The sequence below is a fragment of the Phoxinus phoxinus genome (genome assembly GCF_949152265.1).
Source record: "Phoxinus phoxinus genome assembly, chromosome: 22".
Classification (NCBI taxonomy): Eukaryota; Metazoa; Chordata; class Actinopteri; order Cypriniformes; family Leuciscidae; genus Phoxinus; species Phoxinus phoxinus.
Genome location: NC_136897.1, coordinates 20,997,265 through 21,020,683, shown reverse-complemented (window position 1 = coordinate 21,020,683; position 23,419 = coordinate 20,997,265).

Here is a 23,419-nt window from a genome sequence, read left to right as displayed (position 1 = left end):
AGAATATCTTTTGCCTTTTAACCATGATAGGAAAGTATGAAAAAAAAACTAAAAAAACGTTGACCCGGGACCTGTCGTCAAAATCCCAAAAGTATGAAAAAACAAACAAACAAAAAAACATGACCCGGGACTTGAACTCAATTTTTTTGTGGATGGAGCTTAACTGCCATCAGTTTAAATAATATCTTTTGCCTTTTAACCATGATAGGAAAGTATGAAAAAAAAACTAAAAAAAAAAAAAACGTTGACCCGGGACCTGTCGTCAAAATCCCAAAAGTATGAAAAAACAAACAAACAAAAAAACATGACCCGGGACTTGAACTCAATTTTTTTGTGGATGGAGCTTAACTGCCATCAGTTTAAAGAATATCTTTTGCCTTTTAACCATGATAGGAAAGTATGAAAAAAAAACTAAAAAAACGTTGACCCGGGACCTGTCGTCAAAATCCCAAAAGTATGAAAAAACAAACAAACAAAAAAACATGACCCGGGACTTGAACTCAATTTTTTTGTGGATGGAGCTTAACTGCCATCAGTTTAAAGAATATATTTTGCCTTTTAACCATGATAGGAAAGTATGAAAAAAAACCTAAAAAAAAAAAACGATGACCCGGGACCTGTCGTCAAAATCCCAAAAGTATGAAAAAACAAACAAACAAAAAAACATGACCCGGGACTTGAACTCAATTTTTTTGTGGATGGAGCTTAACTGCCATCAGTTTAAAGAATATCTTTTGCCTTTTAACCATGATAGGAAAGTATGAAAAAAAAAAAAAAAAAAAAAAACGTTGACCCGGGACCTGTCGTCAAAATCCCAAAAGTATGAAAAAACAAACAAACAAAAAAACATGACCCGGGACTTGAACTCAATTTTTTTGTGGATGGAGCTTAACTGCCATCAGTTTAAAGAATATCTTTTGCCTTTTAACCATGATAGGAAAGTATGAAAAAAAAACTAAAAAAAAAAAAACGTTGACCCGGGACCTGTCGTCAAAATCCCAAAAGTATGAAAAAACAAACAAACAAAAAAACATGACCCGGGACTTGAACTCAATTTTTTTGTGGATGGAGCTTAACTGCCATCAGTTTAAAGAATATATTTTGCCTTTTAACCATGATAGGAAAGTATGAAAAAAAACCTAAAAAAAAAAAACGATGACCCGGGACCTGTCGTCAAAATCCCAAAAGTATGAAAAAACAAACAAACAAAAAAACATGACCCGGGACTTGAACTCAATTTTTTTGTGGATGGAGCTTAACTGCCATCAGTTTAAAGAATATCTTTTGCCTTTTAACCATGATAGGAAAGTATGAAAAAAAACCTAAAAAAAAAAAAAACGTTGACCCGGGACCTGTCGTCAAAATCCCAAAAGTATGAAAAAACAAACAAACAAAAAAACATGACCCGGGACTTGAACTCAATTTTTTTGTGGATGGAGCTTAACTGCCATCAGTTTAAAGAATATCTTTTGCCTTTTAACCATGATAGGAAAGTATGAAAAAAAAAAAAAAAAAAAAAAAAACGTTAACCCGGGACCTGTCGTCAAAATCCCAAAAGTATGAAAAAACAAACAAACAAAAAAACATGACCCGGGACTTGAACTCAATTTTTTTGTGGATGGAGCTTAACTGCCATCAGTTTAAAGAATATCTTTTGCCTTTTAACCATGATAGGAAAGTATGAAAAAAAAACTAAAAAAAAAAAAAACGTTGACCCGGGACCTGTCGTCAAAATCCCAAAAGTATGAAAAAACAAACAAACAAAAAAACATGACCCGGGACTTGAACTCAATTTTTTTGTGGATGGAGCTTAACTGCCATCAGTTTAAAGAATATCTTTTGCCTTTTAACCATGATAGGAAAGTATGAAAAAAAAACTAAAAAAACGTTGACCCGGGACCTGTCGTCAAAATCCCAAAAGTATGAAAAAACAAACAAACAAAAAAACATGACCCGGGACTTGAACTCAATTTTTTTGTGGATGGAGCTTAACTGCCATCAGTTTAAAGAATATATTTTGCCTTTTAACCATGATAGGAAAGTATGAAAATAAACCTAAAAAAAAAAAACGATGACCCGGGACCTGTCGTCAAAATCCCAAAAGTATGAAAAAACAAACAAACAAAAAAACATGACCCGGGACTTGAACTCAATTTTTTTGTGGATGGAGCTTAACTGCCATCAGTTTAAAGAATATCTTTTGCCTTTTAACCATGATAGGAAAGTATGAAAAACAAACAAAAAAAAAAAAAAACGTTGACCCGGGACCTGTCGTCAAAATCCCAAAAGTATGAAAAAACAAACAAACAAAAAAACATGACCCGGGACTTGAACTCAATTTTTTTGTGGATGGAGCTTAACTGCCATCAGTTTAAAGAATATCTTTTGCCTTTTAACCATGATAGGAAAGTATGAAAAAAAAACTAAAAAAAAAAAAACGTTGACCCGGGACCTGTCGTCAAAATCCCAAAAGTATGAAAAAACAAACAAACAAAAAAACATGACCCGGGACTTGAACTCAATTTTTTTGTGGATGGAGCTTAACTGCCATCAGTTTAAAGAATATATTTTGCCTTTTAACCATGATAGGAAAGTATGAAAAAAAACCTAAAAAAAAAAAACGATGACCCGGGACCTGTCGTCAAAATCCCAAAAGTATGAAAAAACAAACAAACAAAAAAACATGACCCGGGACTTGAACTCAATTTTTTTGTGGATGGAGCTTAACTGCCATCAGTTTAAAGAATATCTTTTGCCTTTTAACCATGATAGGAAAGTATGAAAAAAAAACTAAAAAAAAAAAAAACGTTGACCCGGGACCTGTCGTCAAAATCCCAAAAGTATGAAAAAACAAACAAACAAAAAAACATGACCCGGGACTTGAACTCAATTTTTTTGTGGATGGAGCTTAACTGCCATCAGTTTAAAGAATATCTTTTGCCTTTTAACCATGATAGGAAAGTATGAAAAAAAAAAAAAAAAAAAAAAAACGTTAACCCGGGACCTGTCGTCAAAATCCCAAAAGTATGAAAAAACAAACAAACAAAAAAACATGACCCGGGACTTGAACTCAATTTTTTTGTGGATGGAGCTTAACTGCCATCAGTTTAAAGAATATATTTTGCCTTTTAACCATGATAGGAAAGTATGAAAAAAAAACAAAACAAAAAAAAACGTTGACCCGGGACCTGTCGTCAAAATCCCAAAAGTATGAAAAAACAAACAAACAAAAAAACATGACCCGGGACTTGAACTCAATTTTTTTGTGGATGGAGCTTAACTGCCATCAGTTTAAAGAATATATTTTGCCTTTTAACCATGATAGGAAAGTATGAAAAAAAACCTAAAAAAAAAAAACGATGACCCGGGACCTGTCGTCAAAATCCCAAAAGTATGAAAAAACAAACAAACAAAAAAACATGACCCGGGACTTGAACTCAATTTTTTTGTGGATGGAGCTTAACTGCCATCAGTTTAAAGAATATCTTTTGCCTTTTAACCATGATAGGAAAGTATGAAAAAAAACCTAAAAAAAAAAAAAACGTTGACCCGGGACCTGTCGTCAAAATCCCAAAAGTATGAAAAAACAAACAAACAAAAAAACATGACCCGGGACTTGAACTCAATTTTTTTGTGGATGGAGCTTAACTGCCATCAGTTTAAAGAATATCTTTTGCCTTTTAACCATGATAGGAAAGTATGAAAAAAAAAAAAAAAAAAAAAAAAAACGATGACCTGTCGTCAAAATCCCAAAAGTATGAAAAAACAAACAAACAAAAAAACATGACCCGGGACTTGAACTCAATTTTTTTGTGGATGGAGCTTAACTGCCATCAGTTTAAAGAATATCTTTTGCCTTTTAACCATGATAGGAAAGTATGAAAAAAAAACTAAAAAAAAAAAAAACGTTGACCCGGGACCTGTCGTCAAAATCCCAAAAGTATGAAAAAACAAACAAACAAAAAAACATGACCCGGGACTTGAACTCAATTTTTTTGTGGATGGAGCTTAACTGCCATCAGTTTAAAGAATATATTTGGCCTTTTAACCATGATAGGAAGGTATGAAAAAAAAAAACAAAAAAAAAAAACGATGACCCGGGACCTGTCGTCAAAATCCCAAAAGTATGAAAAAACAAACAAACAAAAAAACATGACCCGGGACTTGAACTCAATTTTTTTGTGGATGGAGCTTAACTGCCATCAGTTTAAAGAATATATTTGGCCTTTTAACCATGATAGGAAGGTATGAAAAAAAAAAACAAAAAAAAAAAATGATGACCCGGGACCTGTCGTCAAAATCCCAAAAGTATGAAAAAACAAACAAACAAAAAAACATGACCCGGGACTTGAACTCATTTTTTTTGTGGATGGAGCTTAACTGCCATCAGTTTAAAGAATATCTTTTGCCTTTTAACCATGATAGGAAAGTATGAAAAAAAACCAAAAAAAAAAAAAAAACGATGACCCGGGACCTGTCGTCAAAATCCCAAAACTATGAAAAAACAAACAAACAAAAAAACATGACCCGGGACTTGAACTCATTTTTTTTTGTGGATGGAGCTTAACTGCCATCAGTTTAAAGAATATCTTTTGCCTTTTAACCATGATAGGAAAGTATGAAAAAAAAAAAAAAAAAAAAAAAAAACGTTGACCTGGGACCTGTCGTCAAAATCCCAAAAGTATGAAAAAACAAACAAACAAAAAAACATGACCCGGGACTTGAACTCAATTTGTTTGTGGATGGAGCTTAACTGCCATCAGTTTAAAGAATATCTTTTGCCTTTTAACCATGATAGGAAAGTATGAAAAAAACAAAAAACAAAAAAAAAAACGTTGACCTGTCGTCAAAATCCCAAAAGTATGAAAAAACAAACAAACAAAAAAACATGACCCGGGACTTGAACTCAATTTTTTTGTGGATGGAGCTTAACTGCCATCAGTTTAAAGAATATCTTTTGCCTTTTAACCATGATAGGAAAGTATGAAAAAAAAACTAAAAAAAAAAAAACGTTGACCCGGGACCTGTCGTCAAAATCCCAAAAGTATGAAAAAACAAACAAACAAAAAAACATGACCCGGGACTTGAACTCAATTTTTTTGTGGATGGAGCTTAACTGCCATCAGTTTAAAGAATATCTTTTGCCTTTTAACCATGATAGGAAAGTATGAAAAAAAAACTAAAAAAAAAAAAACGTTGACCCGGGACCTGTCGTCAAAATCCCAAAAGTATGAAAAAACAAACAAACAAAAAAACATGACCCGGGACTTGAACTCAATTTTTTTGTGGATGGAGCTTAACTGCCATCAGTTTAAAGAATATCTTTTGCCTTTTAACCATGATAGGAAAGTATGAAAAAAAAAAAAAAAAAAAAAAAAAACGATGACCCGGGACCTGTCGTCAAAATCCCAAAACTATGAAAAAACAAACAAACAAAAAAACATGACCCGGGACTTGAACTCAATTTTTTTGTGGATGGAGCTTAACTGCCATCAGTTTAAAGAATATATTTGGCCTTTTAACCATGATAGGAAGGTATGAAAAAAAAAAACAAAAAAAAAAAAACGATGACCCGGGACCTGTCGTCAAAATCCCAAAAGTATGAAAAAACAAACAAACAAAAAAACATGACCCGGGACTTGAACTCAATTTTTTTGTGGATGGAGCTTAACTGCCATCAGTTTAAAGAATATATTTGGCCTTTTAACCATGATAGGAAGGTATGAAAAAAAAAAAAAAAAAAAAAAAAACGATGACCCGGGACCTGTCGTCAAAATCCCAAAAGTATGAAAAAACAAACAAACAAAAAAACATGACCCGGGACTTGAACTCATTTTTTTTGTGGATGGAGCTTAACTGCCATCAGTTTAAAGAATATCTTTTGCCTTTTAACCATGATAGGAAAGTATGAAAAAAAACCAAAAAAAAAAAAAAAACGATGACCCGGGACCTGTCGTCAAAATCCCAAAACTATGAAAAAACAAACAAACAAAAAAACATGACCCGGGACTTGAACTCATTTTTTTTGTGGATGGAGCTTAACTGCCATCAGTTTAAAGAATATCTTTTGCCTTTTAACCATGATAGGAAAGTATGAAAAAAAAAAAAAAAAAAAAAAAAACGTTGACCCGGGACCTGTCGTCAAAATCCCAAAAGTATGAAAAAACAAACAAACAAAAAAACATGACCCGGGACTTGAACTCAATTTTTTTGTGGATGGAGCTTAACTGCCATCAGTTTAAAGAATATCTTTTGCCTTTTAACCATGATAGGAAAGTATGAAAAAAAAAAAAAAAAAAAAAAAAACGTTGACCCGGGACCTGTCGTCAAAATCCCAAAAGTATGAAAAGACAAACAAACAAAAAAACATGACCCGGGACTTGAACTCAATTTTTTTGTGGATGGAGCTTAACTGCCATCAGTTTAAAGAATATCTTTTGCCTTTTAACCATGATAGGAAAGTACAAAAAAAAAACAAAAACAAAAAAAAACGTTGACCCGGGACCTGTCGTCAAAATCCCAAAAGTATGAAAAAACAAACAAACAAAAAAACATGACCCGGGACTTGAACTCAATTTTTTTGTGGATGGAGCTTAACTGCCATCAGTTTAAAGAATATCTTTTGCCTTTTAACCATGATAGGAAAGTATGAAAAAAAAACTAAAAAAAAAAAAACGATGACCCGGGACCTGTCGTCAAAATCCTAAAAGTATGAAAGAACAAACAAACAAAAAAACATGACCCGGGACTTGAACTCAATTTTTTTGTGGATGGAGCTTAACTGCCATCAGTTTAAAGAATATCTTTTGCCTTTTAACCATGATAGGAAAGTATGAAAAAAAAACGAAAAAAAAAAACGATGACCCGGGACCTGTCGTCAAAATCCCAAAAGTATGAAAAAACAAACAAACAAAAAAACATGACCCGGGACTTGAACTCAATTTTTTTGTGGATGGAGCTTAACTGCCATCAGTTTAAAGAATATCTTTTGCCTTTTAACCATGATAGGAAAGTATGAAAAAAAAAAAAAACAAAAAAAAAAACGTTGACCCGGGACCTGTCGTCAAAATCCCAAAAGTATGAAAAAACAAACAAACAAAAAAACATGACCCGGGACTTGAACTCAATTTTTTTGTGGATGGAGCTTAACTGCCATCAGTTTAAAGAATATATTTGGCCTTTTAACCATGATAGGAAGGTATGAAAAAAAAAAATGAAAAAAAAAAAACGATGACCCGGGACCTGTCGTCAAAATCCCAAAAGTATGAAAAAACAAACAAACAAAAAAACATGACCCGGGACTTGAACTCAATTTTTTTGTGGATGGAGCTTAACTGCCATCAGTTTAAAGAATATCTTTTGCCTTTTAACCATGATAGGAAAGTATGAAAAAAAAACTAAAAAAAAAAAAAACGTTGACCCGGGACCTGTCGTCAAAATCCCAAAAGTATGAAAAAACAAACAAACAAAAAAACATGACCCGGGACTTGAACTCAATTTTTTTGTGGATGGAGCTTAACTGCCATCAGTTTAAAGAATATATTTGGCCTTTTAACCATGATAGGAAGGTATGAAAAAAAAAAACAAACTAAAAAAAAACGATGACCCGGGACCTGTCGTCAAAATCCCAAAAGTATGAAAAAACAAACAAACAAAAAAACATGACCCGGGACATGAACTCATTTTTTTTGTGGATGGAGCTTAACTGCCATCAGTTTAAAGAATATCTTTTGCCTTTTAACCATGATAGGAAAGTATGAAAAAAAAACAAAACAAAAAAAAAAACGATGACCCGGGACCTGTCGTCAAAATCCCAAAAGTATGAAAAAACAAACAAACAAAAAAACATGACCCGGGACTTGAACTCATTTTTTTTGTGGATGGAGCTTAACTGCCATCAGTTTAAAGAATATATTTTGCCTTTTAACCATGATAGGAAAGTATGAAAAAAAAACTAAAAAAAAAAAAACGTTGACCCGGGACCTGTCGTCAAAATCCCAAAAGTATGAAAAAACAAACAAACAAAAAAACATGACCCGGGACTTGAACTCAATTTTTTTGTGGATGGAGCTTAACTGCCATCAGTTTAAAGAATATCTTTTGCCTTTTAACCATGATAGGAAAGTATGAAAAAAAAACTAAAAAAAAAAAAACGTTGACCCGGGACCTGTCGTCAAAATCCCAAAAGTATGAAAAAACAAACAAACAAAAAAACATGACCCGGGACTTGAACTCAATTTTTTTGTGGATGGAGCTTAACTGCCATCAGTTTAAAGAATATATTTTGCCTTTTAACCATGATAGGAAAGTATGAAAAAAAAACAAAAAAAAAAAAAACGTTGACCCGGGACCTGTCGTCAAAATCCCAAAAGTATGAAAAAACAAACAAACAAAAAAACATGACCCGGGACTTGAACTCAATTTTTTTGTGGATGGAGCTTAACTGCCATCAGTTTAAAGAATATATTTGGCCTTTTAACCATGATAGGAAAGTATGAAAAAAAAAACTAAAAAAAAAAAAACGATGACCCGGGACCTGTCGTCAAAATCCCAAAAGTATGAAAAAACAAACAAACAAAAAAACATGACCCGGGACTTGAACTCAATTTTTTTGTGGATGGAGCTTAACTGCCATCAGTTTAAAGAATATATTTGGCCTTTTAACCATGATAGGAAGGTATGAAAAAAAAAAACAAAAAAAAAAAACGATGACCCGGGACCTGTCGTCAAAATCCCAAAAGTATGAAAAAACAAACAAACAAAAAAACATGACCCGGGACATGAACTCATTTTTTTTGTGGATGGAGCTTAACTGCCATCAGTTTAAAGAATATCTTTTGCCTTTTAACCATGATAGGAAAGTATGAAAAAAAAACAAAACAAAAAAAAAAACGATGACCCGGGACCTGTCGTCAAAATCCCAAAAGTATGAAAAAACAAACAAACAAAAAAACATGACCCGGGACTTGAACTCATTTTTTTTGTGGATGGAGCTTAACTGCCATCAGTTTAAAGAATATCTTTTGCCTTTTAACCATGATAGGAAAGTATGAAAAAAAAAAAAAAAAAAAAAAAACCGTTGACCCGGGACCTGTCGTCAAAATCCCAAAAGTATGAAAAAACAAACAAACAAAAAAACATGACCCGGGACTTGAACTCAATTTTTTTGTGGATGGAGCTTAACTGCCATCAGTTTAAAGAATATATTTTGCCTTTTAACCATGATAGGAAAGTATGAAAAAAAAACTAAAAAAAAAAAAACGTTGACCCGGGACCTGTCGTCAAAATCCCAAAAGTATGAAAAAACAAACAAACAAAAAAACATGACCCGGGACTTGAACTCAATTTTTTTGTGGATGGAGCTTAACTGCCATCAGTTTAAAGAATATCTTTTGCCTTTTAACCATGATAGGAAAGTATGAAAAAAAAACTAAAAAAAAAAAAACGTTGACCCGGGACCTGTCGTCAAAATCCCAAAAGTATGAAAAAACAAACAAACAAAAAAACATGACCCGGGACTTGAACTCAATTTTTTTGTGGATGGAGCTTAACTGCCATCAGTTTAAAGAATATATTTTGCCTTTTAACCATGATAGGAAAGTATGAAAAAAAAACTAAAAAAAAAAAAAACGTTGACCCGGGACCTGTCGTCAAAATCCCAAAAGTATGAAAAAAAAAAAAAAAAAAAAACATGACCCGGGACTTGAACTAAATTTTTTTTTGGATGGAGCTTAACTGCCATCAGTTTAAAGAATATCTTTTGCCTTTTAACCATGATAGGAAAGTATGAAAAAAAAACTAAAAAAAAAAAAACGATGACCCGGGACCTGTCGTCAAAATCCCAAAAGTATGAAAAAACAAACAAACAAAAAAACATGACCCGGGACTTGAACTCAATTTTTTTGTGGATGGAGCTTAACTGCCATCAGTTTAAAGAATATCTTTTGCCTTTTAACCATGATAGGAAAGTATGAAAAACAAAAAAACAAAAAAAAAAAACGATGACCCGGGACCTGTCGTCAAAATCCCAAAAGTATGAAAAAACAAACAAACAAAAAAACATGACCCGGGACTTGAACTCATTTTTTTTGTGGATGGAGCTTAACTGCCATCAGTTTAAAGAATATCTTTTGCCTTTTAACCATGATAGGAAAGTATGAAAAAAAAAAAAAAAAAAAAAAAACGATGACCCGGGACCTGTCGTCAAAAATCCCAAAAGTATGAAAAAACAAACAAACAAAAAAACATGACCCGGGACTTGAACTCAATTTTTTTGTGGATGGAGCTTAACTGCCATCAGTTTAAAGAATATCTTTTGCCTTTTAACCATGATAGGAAAGTATGAAAAACAAAAAAACAAAAAAAAAAAACGATGACCCGGGACCTGTCGTCAAAATCCCAAAAGTATGAAAAAACAAACAAACAAAAAAACATGACCCGGGACTTGAACTCATTTTTTTTGTGGATGGAGCTTAACTGCCATCAGTTTAAAGAATATCTTTTGCCTTTTAACCATGATAGGAAAGTATGAAAAAAAAAAAAAAAAAAAAAAAAACGTTGACCCGGGACCTGTCGTCAAAATCCCAAAAGTATGAAAAAACAAACAAACAAAAAAACATGACCCGGGACTTGAACTCAATTTTTTTGTGGATGGAGCTTAACTGCCATCAGTTTAAAGAATATATTTTGCCTTTTAACCATGATAGGAAAGTATGAAAAAAAAACTAAAAAAAAAAAAACGTTGACCCGGGACCTGTCGTCAAAATCCCAAAAGTATGAAAAAACAAACAAACAAAAAAACATGACCCGGGACTTGAACTCAATTTTTTTGTGGATGGAGCTTAACTGCCATCAGTTTAAAGAATATCTTTTGCCTTTTAACCATGATAGGAAAGTATGAAAAAAAAACTAAAAAAAAAAAAACGTTGACCCGGGACCTGTCGTCAAAATCCCAAAAGTATGAAAAAACAAACAAACAAAAAAACATGACCCGGGACTTGAACTCAATTTTTTTGTGGATGGAGCTTAACTGCCATCAGTTTAAAGAATATCTTTTGCCTTTTAACCATGATAGGAAAGTATGAAAAAAAAACTAAAAAAAAAAAAAAACGTTGACCCGGGACCTGTCGTCAAAATCCCAAAAGTATGAAAAAACAAACAAACAAAAAAACATGACCCGGGACTTGAACTCAATTTTTTTGTGGATGGAGCTTAACTGCCATCAGTTTAAAGAATATATTTGGCCTTTTAACCATGATAGGAAGGTATGAAAAAAAAAAATGAAAAAAAAAAAACGATGACCCGGGACCTGTCGTCAAAATCCCAAAAGTATGAAAAAACAAACAAACAAAAAAACATGACCCGGGACTTGAACTCAATTTTTTTGTGGATGGAGCTTAACTGCCATCAGTTTAAAGAATATCTTTTGCCTTTTAACCATGATAGGAAAGTATGAAAAAAAAACTAAAAAAAAAAAAAACGTTGACCCGGGACCTGTCGTCAAAATCCCAAAAGTATGAAAAAACAAACAAACAAAAAAACATGACCCGGGACTTGAACTCAATTTTTTTGTGGATGGAGCTTAACTGCCATCAGTTTAAAGAATATATTTGGCCTTTTAACCATGATAGGAAGGTATGAAAAAAAAAAACAAAAAAAAAAAACGATGACCCGGGACCTGTCGTCAAAATCCCAAAAGTATGAAAAAACAAACAAACAAAAAAACATGACCCGGGACATGAACTCATTTTTTTTGTGGATGGAGCTTAACTGCCATCAGTTTAAAGAATATCTTTTGCCTTTTAACCATGATAGGAAAGTATGAAAAAAAAAAAAAACAAAAAAAAAAACGATGACCCGGGACCTGTCGTCAAAATCCCAAAAGTATGAAAAAACAAACAAACAAAAAAACATGACCCGGGACTTGAACTCATTTTTTTTGTGGATGGAGCTTAACTGCCATCAGTTTAAAGAATATCTTTTGCCTTTTAACCATGATAGGAAAGTATGAAAAAAAAAAAAAAAAAAAAAAAAACGTTGACCCGGGACCTGTCGTCAAAATCCCAAAAGTATGAAAAAACAAACAAACAAAAAAACATGACCCGGGACTTGAACTCAATTTTTTTGTGGATGGAGCTTAACTGCCATCAGTTTAAAGAATATATTTTGCCTTTTAACCATGATAGGAAAGTATGAAAAAAAAACTAAAAAAAAAAAAACGTTGACCCGGGACCTGTCGTCAAAATCCCAAAAGTATGAAAAAACAAACAAACAAAAAAACATGACCCGGGACTTGAACTCAATTTTTTTGTGGATGGAGCTTAACTGCCATCAGTTTAAAGAATATCTTTTGCCTTTTAACCATGATAGGAAAGTATGAAAAAAAAACTAAAAAAAAAAAAACGTTGACCCGGGACCTGTCGTCAAAATCCCAAAAGTATGAAAAAACAAACAAACAAAAAAACATGACCCGGGACTTGAACTCAATTTTTTTGTGGATGGAGCTTAACTGCCATCAGTTTAAAGAATATATTTTGCCTTTTAACCATGATAGGAAAGTATGAAAAAAAAACTAAAAAAAAAAAAAACGTTGACCCGGGACCTGTCGTCAAAATCCCAAAAGTATGAAAAAAAAAAAAAAAAAAAAACATGACCCGGGACTTGAACTAAATTTTTTTTTGGATGGAGCTTAACTGCCATCAGTTTAAAGAATATCTTTTGCCTTTTAACCATGATAGGAAAGTATGAAAAAAAAACTAAAAAAAAAAAAACGATGACCCGGGACCTGTCGTCAAAATCCCAAAAGTATGAAAAAACAAACAAACAAAAAAACATGACCCGGGACTTGAACTCAATTTTTTTGTGGATGGAGCTTAACTGCCATCAGTTTAAAGAATATATTTGGCCTTTTAACCATGATAGGAAGGTATGAAAAAAAAAAACAAAAAAAAAAAACGATGACCCGGGACCTGTCGTCAAAATCCCAAAAGTATGAAAAAACAAACAAACAAAAAAACATGACCCGGGACATGAACTCATTTTTTTTGTGGATGGAGCTTAACTGCCATCAGTTTAAAGAATATCTTTTGCCTTTTAACCATGATAGGAAAGTATGAAAAAAAAACAAAACAAAAAAAAAAACGATGACCCGGGACCTGTCGTCAAAATCCCAAAAGTATGAAAAAACAAACAAACAAAAAAACATGACCCGGGACTTGAACTCATTTTTTTTGTGGATGGAGCTTAACTGCCATCAGTTTAAAGAATATCTTTTGCCTTTTAACCATGATAGGAAAGTATGAAAAAAAAAAAAAAAAAAAAAAAAACGTTGACCCGGGACCTGTCGTCAAAATCCCAAAAGTATGAAAAAACAAACAAACAAAAAAACATGACCCGGGACTTGAACTCAATTTTTTTGTGGATGGAGCTTAACTGCCATCAGTTTAAAGAATATATTTTGCCTTTTAACCATGATAGGAAAGTATGAAAAAAAAACTAAAAAAAAAAAAACGTTGACCCGGGACCTGTCGTCAAAATCCCAAAAGTATGAAAAAACAAACAAACAAAAAAACATGACCCGGGACTTGAACTCAATTTTTTTGTGGATGGAGCTTAACTGCCATCAGTTTAAAGAATATCTTTTGCCTTTTAACCATGATAGGAAAGTATGAAAAAAAAACTAAAAAAAAAAAAACGTTGACCCGGGACCTGTCGTCAAAATCCCAAAAGTATGAAAAAACAAACAAACAAAAAAACATGACCCGGGACTTGAACTCAATTTTTTTGTGGATGGAGCTTAACTGCCATCAGTTTAAAGAATATATTTTGCCTTTTAACCATGATAGGAAAGTATGAAAAAAAAACTAAAAAAAAAAAAAACGTTGACCCGGGACCTGTCGTCAAAATCCCAAAAGTATGAAAAAAAAAAAAAAAAAAAAACATGACCCGGGACTTGAACTAAATTTTTTTTTGGATGGAGCTTAACTGCCATCAGTTTAAAGAATATCTTTTGCCTTTTAACCATGATAGGAAAGTATGAAAAAAAAAAAAAAAAAAAAAAACGATGACCCGGGACCTGTCGTCAAAATCCCAAAAGTATGAAAAAACAAACAAACAAAAAAACATGACCCGGGACTTGAACTCAATTTTTTTGTGGATGGAGCTTAACTGCCATCAGTTTAAAGAATATCTTTTGCCTTTTAACCATGATAGGAAAGTATGAAAAACAAAAAAACAAAAAAAAAAAACGATGACCCGGGACCTGTCGTCAAAATCCCAAAAGTATGAAAAAACAAACAAACAAAAAAACATGACCCGGGACTTGAACTCATTTTTTTTGTGGATGGAGCTTAACTGCCATCAGTTTAAAGAATATCTTTTGCCTTTTAACCATGATAGGAAAGTATGAAAAAAAAAAAAAAAAAAAAAAAACGATGACCCGGGACCTGTCGTCAAAAATCCCAAAAGTATGAAAAAACAAACAAACAAAAAAACATGACCCGGGACTTGAACTCAATTTTTTTGTGGATGGAGCTTAACTGCCATCAGTTTAAAGAATATCTTTTGCCTTTTAACCATGATAGGAAAGTATAAAAAAAAAAAAAAAAAAAAAAAAAAACGATGACCCGGGACCTGTCGTCAAAATCCCAAAACTATGAAAAAACAAACAAACAAAAAAACATGACCCGGGACTTGAACTCATTTTTTTTGTGGATGGAGCTTAACTGCCATCAGTTTAAAGAATATCTTTTGCCTTTTAACCATGATAGGAAAGTATGAAAAAAAAAAAAAAAAAAAAAAAAACGTTGACCCGGGACCTGTCGTCAAAATCCCAAAAGTATGAAAAAACAAACAAACAAAAAAACATGACCCGGGACTTGAACTCAATTTTTTTGTGGATGGAGCTTAACTGCCATCAGTTTAAAGAATATATTTTGCCTTTTAACCATGATAGGAAGGTATGAAAAAAAAAAATGAAAAAAAAAAACGATGACCCGGGACCTGTCGTCAAAATCCCAAAAGTATGAAAAAACAAACAAACAAAAAAACATGACCCGGGACTTGAACTCAATTTTTTTGTGGATGGAGCTTAACTGCCATCAGTTTAAAGAATATCTTTTGCCTTTTAACCATGATAGGAAAGTATGAAAAAAAAACTAAAAAAAAAAAAACGTTGACCCGGGACCTGTCGTCAAAATCCCAAAAGTATGAAAAAACAAACAAACAAAAAAACATGACCCGGGACTTGAACTCAATTTTTTTGTGGATGGAGCTTAACTGCCATCAGTTTAAAGAATATATTTTGCCTTTTAACCATGATAGGAAAGTATGAAAAAAAAACTAAAAAAAAAAAAAACGTTGACCCGGGACCTGTCGTCAAAATCCCAAAAGTATGAAAAAAAAAAAAAAAAAAAAACATGACCCGGGACTTGAACTCAATTTTTTTTTGGATGGAGCTTAACTGCCATCAGTTTAAAGAATATCTTTTGCCTTTTAACCATGATAGGAAAGTATGAAAAAAAAACTAAAAAAAAAAAAAACGATGACCCGGGACCTGTCGTCAAAATCCCAAAAGTATGAAAAAACAAACAAACAAAAAAACATGACCCGGGACTTGAACTAAATTTTTTTGTGGATGGAGCTTAACTGCCATCAGTTTAAAGAATATCTTTTGCCTTTTAACCATGATAGGAAAGTATGAAAAAAAAACTAAAAAAAAAAAACGATGACCCGGGACCTGTCGTCAAAATCCCAAAAGTATGAAAAAACAAACAAACAAAAAAACATGACCCGGGACTTGAACTCATTTTTTTTGTGGATGGAGCTTAACTGCCATCAGTTTAAAGAATATCTTTTGCCTTTTAACCATGATAGGAAAGTATGAAAAAAAAAAAAAAAAAAAAAAAACGATGACCCGGGACCTGTCGTCAAAAATCCCAAAAGTATGAAAAAACAAACAAACAAAAAAACATGACCCGGGACTTGAACTCAATTTTTTTGTGGATGGAGCTTAACTGCCATCAGTTTAAAGAATATCGTTTGCCTTTTAACCATGATAGGAAAGTATGAAAAAAAAACTAAAAAAAAAAAAAACGTTGACCCGGGACCTGTCGTCAAAATCCCAAAAGTATGAAAAAACAAACAAACAAAAAAACATGACCCGGGACTTGAACTCAATTTTTTTGTGGATGGAGCTTAACTGCCATCAGTTTAAAGAATATCTTTTGCCTTTTAACCATGATAGGAAAGTATGAAGAAAAAAAAAAAAAAAAAAAACGATGACCCGGGACCTGTCGTCAAAATCCCAAAAGTATGAAAAAACAAACAAACAAAAAAACATGACCCGGGACTTGAACTCAATTTTTTTGTGGATGGAGCTTAACTGCCATCAGTTTAAAGAATATATTTTGCCTTTTAACCATGATAGGAAAGTATGAAAAAAAACCTAAAAAAAAAAAACGATGACCCGGGACCTGTCGTCAAAATCCCAAAAGTATGAAAAAACAAACAAACAAAAAAACATGACCCGGGACTTGAACTCAATTTTTTTGTGGATGGAGCTTAACTGCCATCAGTTTAAAGAATATCTTTTGCCTTTTAACCATGATAGGAAAGTATGAAAAAAAAACTAAAAAAAAAAAAAACGTTGACCCGGGACCTGTCGTCAAAATCCCAAAAGTATGAAAAAACAAACAAACAAAAAAACATGACCCGGGACTTGAACTCAATTTTTTTGTGGATGGAGCTTAACTGCCATCAGTTTAAAGAATATCTTTTGCCTTTTAACCATGATAGTAAAGTATGAAAAAAAAACAAAAACAAAAAAAAAACGATGACCCGGGACCTGTCGTCAAAATCCCAAAACTATGAAAAAACAAACAAACTAAAAAACATGACCCGGGACTTGAACTCATTTTTTTTGTGGATGGAGCTTAACTGCCATCAGTTTAAAGAATATCTTTTGCCTTTTAACCATGATAGGAAAGTATGAAAAAAAAAAAAAAAAAAAAAAAAAACGTTGACCCGGGACCTGTCGTCAAAATCCCAAAAGTATGAAAAAAAAAAAAAAAAAAAAACATGACCCAGGACTTGAACTCAATTTTTTTGTGGATGGAGCTTAACTGCCATCAGTTTAAAGAATATCTTTTGCCTTTTAACCATGATAGGAAAGTATGAAAAAAAAACTAAAAAAAAAAAAACGATGACCCGGGACCTGTCGTCAAAATCCCAAAAGTATGAAAAAACAAACAAACAAAAAAACATGACCCGGGACTTGAACTAAATTGTTTTGTGGATGGAGCTTAACTGCCATCAGTTTAAAGAATATCTTTTGCCTTTTAACCATGATAGGAAAGTATGAAAAAAAAAAAAAAAAAAAAAAACGTTGACCCGGGACCTGTCGTCAAAATCCCAAAAGTATGAAAAAACAAACAAACAAAAAAACATGACCCGGGACTTGAAACTCAATTTTTTTGTGGATGGAGCTTAACTGCCATCAGTTTAAAGAATATCTTTTGCCTTTTAACCATGATAGGAAAGTATGAAAAAAAAACTAAAAAAAAAAAACGATGACCCGCGGGACCTGTCGTCAAAATCCCAAAAGTATGAAAAAACAAACAAACAAAAAAACATGACCCGGGACTTGAACTCAATTTTTTTGTGGATGGAGCTTAACTGCCATCAGTTTAAAGAATATCTTTTGCCTTTTAACCATGATAGGAAAGTATGAAAAAAAAACTAAAAAAAAAAAAAACGTTGACCCGGGACCTGTCGTCAAAATCCCAAAAGTATGAAAAAACAAACAAACAAAAAAACATGACCCGGGACTTGAACTCATTTTTTTTGTGGATGGAGCTTAACTGCCATCAGTTTAAAGAATATCTTTTGCCTTTTAACCATGATAGGAAAGTATGAAAAAAAAACTAAAAAAAAAAAAACGATGACCCGGGACCTGTCGTCAAAATCCCAAAAGTATGAAAAAACAAACAAACAAAAAAACATGACCCGGGACTTGAACTCAATTTTTTTGTGGATGGAGCTTAACTGCCATCAGTTTAAAGAATATCTTTTGCCTTTTAACCATGATAGGAAAGTATGAAAAAAAAAAAAAAAAAAAAAAAAACGATGACCCGGGACCTGTCGTCAAAATCCCAAAAGTATGAAAAAACAAACAAACAAAAAAACATGACCCGGGACTTGAACTCAATTTTTTTGTGGATGGAGCTTAACTGCCATCAGTTTAAAGAATATCTTTTGCCTTTTAACCATGATAGGAAAGTATGAAAAAAAAACTAAAAAAAAAAAACGATGACCCGCGGGACCTGTCGTCAAAATCCCAAAAGTATGAAAAAACAAACAAACAAAAAAACATGACCCGGGACTTGAACTCAATTTTTTTGTGGATGGAGCTTAACTGCCATCAGTTTAAAGAATATCTTTTGCCTTTTAACCATGATAGGAAAGTATGAAAAAAAAAACTAAAAAAAAAAAAAACGTTGACCCGGGACCTGTCGTCAAAATCCCAAAAGTATGAAAAAACAAACAAACAAAAAAACATGACCCGGGACTTGAACTCAATTTTTTTGTGGATGGAGCTTAACTGCCATCAGTTTAAAGAATATCTTTTGCCTTTTAACCATGATAGGAAAGTATGAAAAAAAAACTAAAAAAAAAAAAACGTTGACCCGGGACCTGTCGTCAAAATCCCAAAAGTATGAAAAAACAAACAAACAAAAAAACATGACCCGGGACTTGAACTCAATTTTTTTGTGGATGGAGCTTAACTGCCATCAGTTTAAAGAATATCTTTTGCCTTTTAACCATGATAGGAAAGTATGAAAAAAAAACAAACAAAAAAAAAAAACGTTGACCCGGGACCTGTCGTCAAAATCCCAAAAGTATGAAAAAACAAACAAACAAAAAAACATGACCCGGGACTTGAACTCAATTTTTTTGTGGATGGAGCTTAACTGCCATCAGTTTAAAGAGTATCTTTTGCCTTTTAACCATGATAGGAAAGTATGAAAAAAAAAAAAAAAAAAAAAAAACGATGACCCGGGACCTGTCGTCAAAATCCCAAAAGTATGAAAAAACAAACAAACAAAAAAACATGACCCGGGACTTGAACTCAATTTTTTTGTGGATGGAGCTTAACTGCCATCAGTTTAAAGAATATCTTTTGCCTTTTAACCATGATAGGAAAATATGAAAAAAAAAAAAAAAAAAAAAAACGATGACCCGGGACCTGTCGTCAAAATACCAAAAGTATGAAAAAACAAACAAACAAAAAAACATGACCCGGGACTTGAACTCAATTTTTTTGTGGATGGAGCTTAACTGCCATCAGTTTAAAGAATATATTTGGCCTTTTAACCATGATAGGAAGGTATGAAAAAAAAAACGAAAAAAAAAAACGATGACCCGGGACCTGTCGTCAAAATCCCAAAAGTATGAAAAAACAAACAAACAAAAAAACATGACCCGGGACTTGAACTAAATTTTTTTGTGGATGGAGCTTAACTGCCATCAGTTTAAAGAATATCTTTTGCCTTTTAACCATGATAGGAAAGTATGAAAAAAAAAACAAAAACAAAAAAACGATGACCCGGGACCTGTCGTCAAAATCCCAAAAGTATGAAAAAACAAACAAACAAAAAAAAATGACCCGGGACTTGAACTCAATTTTTTTGTGGATGGAGCTTAACTGCCATCAGTTTAAAGAATATCTTTTGCCTTTTAACCATGATAGGAAAGTATGAAAAAAAAACTAAAAAAAAAAAAACGATGACCCGGGACCTGTCGTCAAAATCCCAAAAGTATGAAAAAACAAACAAACAAAAAAACATGACCCGGGACTTGAACTCAATTTTTTTGTGGATGGAGCTTAACTGCCATCAGTTTAAAGAATATCTTTTGCCTTTTAACCATGATAGGAAAGTATGAAAAAAAAAACTAGAAAAAAAAAAAAACGTTGACCCGGGACCTGTCGTCAAAATCCCAAAAGTATGAAAAAACAAACAAACAAAAAAACATGACCCGGGACTTGAACTCAATTTTTTTGTGGATGGAGCTTAACTGCCATCAGTTTAAAGAATATCTTTTGCCTTTTAACCATGATAGGAAAGTATGAAAAAAAAAAAAAAAAAAAAAAAAACGATGACCCGGGACCTGTCGTCAAAATCCCAAAACTATGAAAAAACAAACAAACAAAAAAACATGACCCGGGACTTGAACTAATTTTTTTTGTGGATGGAGCTTAACTGCCATCAGTTTAAAGAATATCTTTTGCCTTTTAACCATGATAGGAAAGAATGAAAAAAAAACTAATGAAAAAAAACGATGACCCGGGACCTGTCGTCAAAATCCCAAAAGTATGAAAAAACAAACAAACAAAAAAACATGACCCGGGACTTGAACTCAATTTTTTTGTGGATGGAGCTTAACTGCCATCAGTTTAAAGAATATCTTTTGCCTTTTAACCATGATAGGAAAGTATGAAAAAAAAAAAAAAAAAAAAAAACGATGACCCGGGACCTGTCGTCAAAATCCCAAAAGTATGAAAAAACAAACAAACAAAAAAACATGACCCGGGACTTGAACTCAATTTTTTTGTGGATGGAGCTTAACTGCCATCAGTTTAAAGAATATCTTTTGCCTTTTAACCATGATAGGAAAGTATGAAAAAAAAAAAAAAAAAAAAACGATGACCCGGGACCTGTCGTCAAAATCCCAAAAGTATGAAAAAACAAACAAACAAAAAAACATGACCCGGGACTTGAACTCAATTTTTTTGTGGATGGAGCTTAACTGCCATCAGTTTAAAGAATATCTTTTGCCTTTTAACCATGATAGGAAGGTATGAAAAAAAAAAAAAAAAAAAAAAAACGATGACCCGGGACCTGTCGTCAAAATCCCAAAAGTATGAAAAAACAAACAAACAAAAAAACATGACCCGGGACTTGAACTCAATTTTTTTGTGGATGGAGCTTAACTGCCATCAGTTTAAAGAATATCTTTTGCCTTTTAACCATGATAGGAAAGTATGAAAAAAAAAAACAAAAAAAAAAAAAACGATGACCCGGGACCTGTCGTCAAAATCCCAAAAGTATGAAAAAACAAACAAACAAAAAAACATGACCCGGGACTTGAACTCAATTTTTTTGTGGATGGAGCTTAACTGCCATCAGTTTAAAGAATATCTTTTGCCTTTTAACCATGATAGGAAAGTATGAAAAAAAAAAAAAAAAAAAAAAAACGATGACCCGGGACCTGTCGTCAAAAATCCCAAAAGTATGAAAAAACAAACAAACAAAAAAACATGACCCGGGACTTGAACTCAATTTTTTTGTGGATGGAGCTTAACTGCCATCAGTTTAAAGAATATCTTTTGCCTTTTAACCATGATAGGAAAGTATGAAAAAAAACCAAAAAAAAAAAAAAAACGATGACCCGGGACCTGTCGTCAAAATCCCAAAACTATGAAAAAACAAACAAACAAAAAAACATGACCCGGGACTTGAACTCATTTTTTTTGTGGATGGAGCTTAACTGCCATCAGTTTAAAGAATATCTTTTGCCTTTTAACCATGATAGGAAGGTATGAAAAAAAAAAATGAAAAAAAAAAACGATGACCCGGGACCTGTCGTCAAAATCCCAAAAGTATGAAAAAACAAACAAACAAAAAAACATGACCCGGGACTTGAACTCAATTTTTTTGTGGATGGAGCTTAACTGCCATCAGTTTAAAGAATATCTTTTGCCTTTTAACCATGATAGGAAAGTATGAAAAAAAAACTAAAAAAAAAAAAACGTTGACCCGGGACCTGTCGTCAAAATCCCAAAAGTATGAAAAAACAAACAAACAAAAAAACATGACCCGGGACTTGAAACTCAATTTTTTTGTGGATGGAGCTTAACTGCCATCAGTTTAAAGAATATCTTTTGCCTTTTAACCATGATAGGAAAGTATGAAAAAAAAACTAAAAAAAAAAAACGATGACCCGCGGGACCTGTCGTCAAAATCCCAAAAGTATGAAAAAACAAACAAACAAAAAAACATGACCCGGGACTTGAACTCAATTTTTTTGTGGATGGAGCTTAACTGCCATCAGTTTAAAGAATATCTTTTGCCTTTTAACCATGATAGGAAAGTATGAAAAAAAAACTAAAAAAAAAAAAAACGTTGACCCGGGACCTGTCGTCAAAATCCCAAAAGTATGAAAAAACAAACAAACAAAAAAACATGACCCGGGACTTGAACTCATTTTTTTTGTGGATGGAGCTTAACTGCCATCAGTTTAAAGAATATCTTTTGCCTTTTAACCATGATAGGAAAGTATGAAAAAAAAACTAAAAAAAAAAAAACGATGACCCGGGACCTGTCGTCAAAATCCCAAAAGTATGAAAAAACAAACAAACAAAAAAACATGACCCGGGACTTGAACTCAATTTTTTTGTGGATGGAGCTTAACTGCCATCAGTTTAAAGAATATCTTTTGCCTTTTAACCATGATAGGAAAGTATGAAAAAAAAAAAAAAAAAAAAAAAAACGATGACCCGGGACCTGTCGTCAAAATCCCAAAAGTATGAAAAAACAAACAAACAAAAAAACATGACCCGGGACTTGAACTCAATTTTTTTGTGGATGGAGCTTAACTGCCATCAGTTTAAAGAATATCTTTTGCCTTTTAACCATGATAGGAAAGTATGAAAAAAAAACTAAAAAAAAAAAACGATGACCCGCGGGACCTGTCGTCAAAATCCCAAAAGTATGAAAAAACAAACAAACAAAAAAACATGACCCGGGACTTGAACTCAATTTTTTTGTGGATGGAGCTTAACTGCCATCAGTTTAAAGAATATCTTTTGCCTTTTAACCATGATAGGAAAGTATGAAAAAAAAAACTAAAAAAAAAAAAAACGTTGACCCGGGACCTGTCGTCAAAATCCCAAAAGTATGAAAAAACAAACAAACAAAAAAACATGACCCGGGACTTGAACTCAATTTTTTTGTGGATGGAGCTTAACTGCCATCAGTTTAAAGAATATCTTTTGCCTTTTAACCATGATAGGAAAGTATGAAAAAAAAACTAAAAAAAAAAAAACGTTGACCCGGGACCTGTCGTCAAAATCCCAAAAGTATGAAAAAACAAACAAACAAAAAAACATGACCCGGGACTTGAACTCAATTTTTTTGTGGATGGAGCTTAACTGCCATCAGTTTAAAGAATATCTTTTGCCTTTTAACCATGATAGGAAAGTATGAAAAAAAAACAAACAAAAAAAAAAAACGTTGACCCGGGACCTGTCGTCAAAATCCCAAAAGTATGAAAAAACAAACAAACAAAAAAACATGACCCGGGACTTGAACTCAATTTTTTTGTGGATGGAGCTTAACTGCCATCAGTTTAAAGAGTATCT